This window comes from Apteryx mantelli, chromosome 1, assembly GCF_036417845.1.
Source record: "Apteryx mantelli isolate bAptMan1 chromosome 1, bAptMan1.hap1, whole genome shotgun sequence".
In the NCBI taxonomy this organism is placed as follows: domain Eukaryota; kingdom Metazoa; phylum Chordata; class Aves; order Apterygiformes; family Apterygidae; genus Apteryx; species Apteryx mantelli.
Genome location: NC_089978.1, coordinates 154,671,493 through 154,679,811, shown reverse-complemented (window position 1 = coordinate 154,679,811; position 8,319 = coordinate 154,671,493).

Here is an 8,319-nt window from a genome sequence, read left to right as displayed (position 1 = left end):
GGCTTAGCCAGTGCTGACCTGATGTCCCCTCTGTGAGCGCCAAGTTCCCTCCATAGGGGGAGAGAGCCATGCACTGGTGGCTGTGCTGGCCTCGTTGGAAAAGCTCGGTCTGGGAGACCAGCCCGTGCCAAGAGCTGGGCAGAGGCCGGCTCATACGGTTGATGGGAGGGAGAAGATGGTCACAGGAGGACTGGTGCAGACACAGGTTCCTGGGCTTTCTTGGGCTTCAAATCAACTTCCTTAGTCTTGAGAGAGCAGCTGGGACCACGACCATGCAAATTTTTAGCTAGCGAATCTTCCACTTTCACCCCAGGCCAAGCAGCCTACTTTTCTTTCCAGGACCAAGGGCTTGGGGCTGGGTCAGCAACCATTTTGTCACACAACTTTTATGGCCCTAGACTTAATGAATGGGTGTTTTTGCAGAGGCCTAGTGCAAGTGCTCTGCTGGGTCCTTCCCATGGAGTAGCTCTCAGGTGTCCAGTGTTGCAGTGCCAGGGTGTTACTGGAGTGGCTGGAAGGAGAGAAGGTGGTAGTCCCGGAGCTAGTAGCCACACTGGCAAAGCCCCACAGGACACAGCGTGGGGAAACCAAAATTTAAATGGCCTCTGAGAGCTATCAGTTCCCTGGTGGGCATTGCATAATTGTAGACAGTTCATAATGGAGGTATATAGAAGTGCCCAGGCCATGCTGAACTGCAGGGAAAGTTAGTTGGTTCCGACTTGGGCACCACAGGTTCCCCGTCAGGGTCTCTCCATGACAGTGGCAGTAAAAAGTCATTGTATTCACATAAAGCTTGCTGCCTTTTTCCAAGGAAAGCATGTCTTCCCGGCACCAACACTGGTCCCAGCCTATGGTGCTGCTTCATGGTGGCGAGTTTGCCAGTGGTGGAGCTGCACTTGAGGCAGGCCCTGACAGTGTTGTTGTACAAAGTCCCCCACATATGGGGCATATGTAGAGAGCAAGCCAACACCTAGCTGGTGGGGAGAGCAATGGCTCATTTAAAAAGGTGTATGAGCTGTAAACTTAGTCTCAAAAAGGCACGTTAAAGACTATATATTCTACAAGACACACACTACTATGGCTTTAAATTGTGGCCAATGAAGCATATTTTTTCAAATATAAAAGAAGGTGTATTTTTTATAGCAGTGCTTTGGGAGGGAGATGACTTGATTTTGTGTTTTCAGTTTTGACCTGAAGGTGAGTTTGTCTTTCCTGAGACACCTAGTACAAATGGTGATCTCATTCTTGTCCTAGAATCTGATCAAAGCCATCTTGACCTCCTAAAACTGATGCATGTGTAAAGGTATAATACAGCTTTTAGGTGTCCCTCTGAGCTCCTGGAAAAGGATTACCTTTTTTGCCAGGCTAGCTTACCTGCAGAAGAATATAGGGAGACCATCCTTCCAGTGAGGGAGGCAGTGTAGCTGGAAGGCATGTCCTGTGTTCATCTAGAATTAGGTAGGTAACATATCCATGTAGTTCAATCCCAACCAAACTGCATTATGTTTATATGTTGAAAGGTGGAGTCTCCACATCTGAGAGCTGGGTTTATGGTAGTTATGGGGAGAGGAGGGGTCATTAATGAATCCCACATTCCTAAACCAGCACTTTATAGCCTACATCTATGCAGGATGGCAGTCTGCAAACTGGCAGAGTATTTGGAGAATGACTCAGGCAACAAGCTACCAAAGCAGTTAAACCCTTGAGAAGATTTGAGTTCTCTCCCTGTCTCATTGGCTTCCATGCTAAAATGCTGTGTTTGTCCAGGACATTAATCCTGTGAAAAGTTTACTGTAGGTGAAGAAGAACAATGGACTATAATATGAAATGCATTACCTCCACCAAAAGGGAATGTTTTTGTGAAGATAAACAGAGCAACTTACCTTGTGATAAACTGGATGTTATCCTAATTAATCATAGGAAATGGTCTCTTCCTTTAGCATTACACAGTTTATCAAGTAATGAATTCTAAATACATTGGTTTCTGCCGACGGCGTGGTGCTCATGCATGGTTAGCAGAGATTGCAGATCAATAAATGGCTGATGCTCTATGTAGTGGTGGTGGGGTTCATTCTGTGTCTAAGTGGCATTGGCTAAACCTCAACGCTTGTATGGATGCTCAGCAATATTAAAGTGGAGAATTAACACAAAGCTCGTTAGACAGGACTCGTGTAATCACTATACATTTCAATTGTAAATGAAAAACAAAATAACTGTGTTGCTTTTTCCCTTCCCTATGAATAATATTTTCAGCTGATGTATTTTGTTTTATTTTCTTGTTTATTTAAAGTCCAGCAATCTTTGCTTCCATTCCTTTTCCATCCCTCAAGATGATGCAAGGGGGGACATTTTATGTCTCTCATAGATTGTTTGGACTAGATTTTCCTAAAAATGTGCAGGCAAGTTGTTTTGACCAAGCAGGAAGTGAAACTGGTCTTTATTGCAGAGATCTGAATGAGGGATGGGATGTGTGTGCATGCATGCGCATGGGTATGTGTGCATGCTAAGTCAAGCGATCCAAAATACAGAGCCTAACTTGCAGGGGAGGCTGGACATACCTGGAACTATCTAAAACTCTCAAAAGCTTCTCAACACATAGGGAAAGCAGGCCAAATATGGTGTAGCCTACTTGGTGAAAGAAGATAACTATCATTCTAATTTTAATAATTAGCACAATTTATGAGAATATAATTGTATGATCTTTTTCCTCATTTGTCCTCCAACTCGGTGAAGCAGTTGGCATGTGCTTAAGTCTCCTCAAACTGTATGTGCATTAAATTGACCAAGTGTTCAATTTCTGTTTTTCACACATGAAATTATGTACAATCTTTGGAAAAATCTAGCCCTTAAAGGTTTTTTCTCCCAACAGTCAGTCTCTTGCAGCAGTTTTAAAATGTCCCATTTGGCTTTCATGTACATTTAAACCCAGCAACAAAAAAAAAAAAAGAAAAAAGAAAAAAAGAAAAATGTGCTTGGCATTCACTAGTGTTTCAATGTGGCAAAGTTGTGTCAAATAATCTTGATAACTGTGCAAAAGTTCATTGCCATGTTTGTACTGACTTGCTGAAAATTCTTTTCTGGGAAATAGCCCCAACAGTATCCTCTGTAAAAGTTATGGCTTCTACAAGTATATTACTGTAGAAATCTCTGCCTGAAGTGGATGTCATGCTGCGTGTTCCTATCATGTGGGAGTTTTTTGCATTGGCTGTTGTTCATATGGTTCTTATTTCTGTACCTAATTTTTTTAATCAGTTGTGCATATCTTTTTTAAAAAAAAACATGAAAACAGCCCATGGATTTGAAATCTTTCAAAAATAAATTCACACTTAGCAGCAGCTGGATGTATGTCAGCGATAAAGGAGTTTTCAAAGTCTTTGCTTTTCACTGTGGGATTTATGGATAGATTTCATGTAAAGGAGTTATGCTCGAAGTCTTCGCAAAAGAAAAATGTATGTAAATGTCTATTTTATATAAAAAGTAAAAAAAGTAACTGATGTGTCCAGTTTTGTTCTGTTGGCTACAAGGTTAGTCCGTTCCTTAGGACCAACCAGGAATAGATGCTTCTAGAGATGGAAGGGCCTAAGATTCTTACTCCAGTTGACTTGTCTTTTACTGCCCAAGGAGTTCAAATGATTGCTCACATAGGAGCAACTATACAGCACATGTATTGGAGTCTGGCCATATAAAATATAATAGAGTAGGCATTTTTTTGGAGCCTGAGCATGAGAAAGGATGAGGGCTGGTGCTTACACACAGTCTTGAGGATTTGGACATGTTATACTGTAATGAGTTCTTCATGTCAGGGGTTATACATCAGTAGGAAATGCATCAAACAAACTTCAGTCTACAGAGAGTAAAGAGAAGAGAGAAAATGGAAAAGAAAAAGAAATTCATTATGTTCTAATTCCCTCCTTCAGACTGTTGTTTATTCCGGGACCTGTCCTGGCAGATGTTCCCAGATGTTCCTGCATGCTCCCAGGACTTGGGATAGTTGATGGTGGTAGACACCTCTGCTGAAAATGGACCTGGATGAAAATCGAAATGGAAGCCATAGTGTTTTCCGCCATCTTGATGTGTGCATCACCCTTTGCAGCATAAATGGGAATTGCACGCTTGCTTTGAAGTCAGTATCTATACCCTAGTGTTCTCCAGGATCTAGACAGTGCAGGATTTCTTAATGGAGCTTGTTATCTAACTCCCACACTCAGGTCCTAGTTCTGTACGGTTGAAGGGCTTCTTGTTACACTAGAGAAATAAGATGTACTACCAGATCATAGCCTGGATCCTCCCCTGTGGAACAGCATGCAGGTTTTATCCTTTCAGCAGAAGAATGATGAACGTGGGACAGGCAGGGGAGGGGAGGAGGGGGATGAGTATTTTGTCTTTTTGGCCTTGAGCAAATCAGACCAGAGGCTGCAGGACAGTCCCCACACAGCCCCTCTGCAGGGCCAGCCTGCCCGGGGCTGTGGACATCAGCAGACCTGTTCTGCCTTGTGCCTGGCAGGACCAGCCCATGGGCAGGGCACGGGCATTGGGCCGAAATGTTTGCTCTGCGCTTCTCACTCTGGAAATCCTGCGAAGGGGACAGAGCCGCATGCTGGCCATGAAAGAGGCTACCTAGGCAAGGTAGCCCCTTCCTAGTGCTATCAAGCAAACCTCAGCAAGATGTGGCAGACTCCAGCCTGCACCGCTTGCGAGACTGTCACCAATGGGGAGCAGAGGAAGTGACAAGGTGACTCTGCTCTGCAAAATCTGCAAAAGAAACCCTCTTTGTGTCAGAATATGGCCGAGGGGAGGCTGCTGAAAATTACTGCAATGTCATCAGCACGTGCCAGCTTGTGGGACAGAGTTTTTTTCATACATGTCAAAGTATAACCATGGGGAAAGCAACAGCCCAAATATTAATAAGGTTACACTGGTCTGTATGTGGCAGTGTTGGAAGTTAACGCAACGAAGTGTAGGGTCCAGTGGCTGAGGTGCAATGGGTACAGAAGGGAGCGTGGCCAGGAGAGCGGCTGGATCCTGGGGCCTATCTTATTCACTGTGGGTGAGTCCCTGGGCCCCTCTCCGTCCATCAGCCCTGGAGCACCTGGAGAGCTGTGTAATTCCAGAGCCAAAACAAGGGCAGCTCCATGCCTTGTTTGCTCATGCAATGTGTGGATAGTGGTTCTCCTTGTGAAAAACACCAAATAATTTCCATCCCTGTGGCAGCATACTGCCATGCCTTATAAACACATCCATCAGAAACCCTCATCTCCTCCCACCTTGTGTTGCTCAGCTCTTCAGGCGTGCTCCTCCTGTCTGGCCCAGAATCCTGCTCTGCCCCTGGGGAGCTACACGCTGGGAGACCATGGGGCGAGGAACTAAGCTAAACTTTTCTTCTGTGTTAACCAGCTTGAGCAAAAGAGAAAGAAGAGCTTCACTGCAGACTCCAGGGGTGGCTGGTATGGATGGGCAGGCAGGAGCAGGGGGAGCACAGACAGCAGTGGCTGTGTTTTACAGCAGCCTCAGCAGAGGTGGGGAGGCCTCCCTCTGCGCCAATGTGGAGCTGAGAGCAAATGACAAAGCCTGGGGCAGCCAGAGACCCCCAGAGAGGCATGACTGGGAGCCCCCAAACCTCTCTGATTTGCAGCCCTGCAGCTGCACCTGCCAAAACTGATCGGCCCCCTTGTCTGTTAAAGGGGCTCGTTAGGAGGGGAGGAAAAGGACTCTTCTGTGCATAGTAGAGTACTGCCCAAGTTGGAGGGTCCAGGCCAGCTGAGCCTCTGCAGTGTCCAACAGAGGCTGCTGCACCATGGCAGGAGCAGGACGCCTCTTCCTGCTGGCATCCCTTCTCGCTGGGTGCAGTGAGTCCTTGAGCACAGGCAGCAGTTGTGGGGAGCTGTGCTCCTGGTTGGGGGCTGTGACAGGCAGCACAAGCCGTCTGCTGCTCCTGTAACATGCCAAACAAGTAAGAGTCCCAAATCAGTTTTTGTGAAGCACCCCAGATCTTGGTGTGCTCATGCTATTTGAGTCATTTTTGGGCTGCTATTGCTGTCCTGGAAGCCTTTCTTACCCTTTTCATCTACACACTGCTTTGCAGAGCAGTTGCTTTGGTTGCTGAGGTGAGTGAACCTTTCTCCAAGCAGGCTGCTCTGCTCTCCCTTGGCTGTGAAAGAAAGAGAAATAGCGTGGTCCTACTGAGCTTGCTAACTGTGACCTTGGGGCAGTCACTTCAGAGAAGTGTCTTGAAGAGCAATGAGCAACACTTTGCTGCTGACACCATGTTCTCAATTCCTTCTTGTGCATCCTCCTGGGGAGGCTGAAATATTAATAACTCCCTCCCTGGCCTGTCTCTTCCCCCCCCAGCCATATAAAGAAATTTCTTTCTTAGGAATACTTCTAGGTAAGAGAGAGAAATGATGCCTTGTGGAAGGACAGTTCCCTCTAGAGAGGGCAGACTGCAAAGGCAGGGGTCATGTTGGGCAGAGGAATGGTGCTCTTCAGAGCAACTTGCCCTTAATAATAAAACTAGCACTAAAAAGATTGGCCCACCTGGGGCAAGAAATGGTGTAAGTGTCCAGCTGCCATTCCTTCCGTTCCATGTCAGTTTGATGCTGGTCACACTGTGTTTACCAACACTGTTTCTCTCTCCATTTAAGTAAATGGTGTTTTCTCCATCACTTATCTCTGTGATAAAATCTATTTACTTTCCATTGCTGTGGTAGACTTGCTATTATAGCAATAACCACCAGTCTCTTGTCAGTAAACTTAGTCCAGGAGCTGGGGGAAATGTGGTCCAGGCAAATGGCCAAGAAAATAGTGCAGAGTTTTGTGACGGAGCTTTCTTTGGCAGTCAAACACTTTGAGGCCAGCTGTGGATGCAGGAGTGCCCTGGGTTTGGGAAAAAAATGCTATATTAAAAAAAGAAGAGAGAGAAACTGGGTTGGATGGAGCAGCAAGGAGCTCAGTTTGCCTCTCCATGGAAGTGGGTGCTGTAGGAGTTGTGTGAGGATCAACAAAACCTTGTGTCAGTGAGTCCTGCTTCTTGCTGCTGAGGTCTTGGGAAGGTTTGCTAAGCAGGTAGAGGAGAAGGATGAGGGATCCTTGGCTCACTGGAACTTGCCCAATCTGTTGGGAAAGCCCTGCGGGCTGTCTGGTGCTGTCATCCAGACTGAAAGGTTAAGCAAGGAAAAAAATCACTTTTAAGTCTACAGAGAAGACATACGACCTAAAACTAAAGGGGGGGGGGGGTTTGGAGGGGTGGTGTTGTGATAGTTGGTGATACTTAGGAGCCAGGCTCTTAGTCCTCCACTGGCTTGTTTACGAAAGTAAGTTATTAATCCAAAGTGACTCCAGTGGAGTTAATCCAGACTCACATCAGGGCAAACACAGTGTGAATACCTCTTGAATCCTAAGTGTTTTATTGCTTATGCTCTGTATGGCTGAAAACTGAATTTGTGTCTAGGTCTCCCAGGGCTTGGCCTGGGAGGGGGCAGGGGATCCCCACCTATTGGCTTGTAGTCATGAGAAATGCAATGGATGTGAACTAACAAAGGAATTTCAGCTGGTGCAGCTTTAGACACAAGCCAGCTGAAGGGAGTGGAAGAAGAACAGCTGTCCTCTTCTCAGCAAAGGAGCCAGAAGCTTGAAACTATCCCTCTCTCCAAACCATCCAGCCTGGAGAAACAGACACCTGGTATGAGGAGTTACAATCACTTCCTTTTCTCTGTGCCACAAGTATTTAAAATAGCCCTTTGCAATGCTGTTTGCTGTGATTAACATGTTCTGCAGCTGATCTAGTGGGGTAGTACACCCTTTTCCTTCCCACCCCAGCATGTGGTCTGGCAGGCCTATCAAGTGTATGTGTTATTCCCTGCTGGGCAAGGATTGATATTTTTTTCTCATGCTTTTTCCCAGAAAATTTAAATGGGATGGCAACAAACTTATCTCAAATTGCACAGTTTGCTGAAGTATCTAAAACTTAATCGGACCCAAACATCCCTGGCTGGCCTCTGCTTTAAGTCAAACTTTCCCTGTGCTCATCATCCACATTTCTGAGGCACAATCAGTGCCAAAAGCAATGTGAGAAAGCTCTGTCTCCTTGCAGTGCATTTCAGACTGAAGCCAAGACTGAGTGCTAGGCCAACTCAATTCAGAGATGAGATCTTTCATGATGACTTTAGTTGATTTGGTTGTTAAATGCCACTGGGCACTTTTTAGATGTGGGAGTGTCAAGTAATAAACTTTGAATAAAGTCAGGTGGCATTCTTATAGTCTGCACTTGTTACTTAATTTTGCAAGTCCCAGTTGTGTTTTATTAGGAATAATTAGGTTACT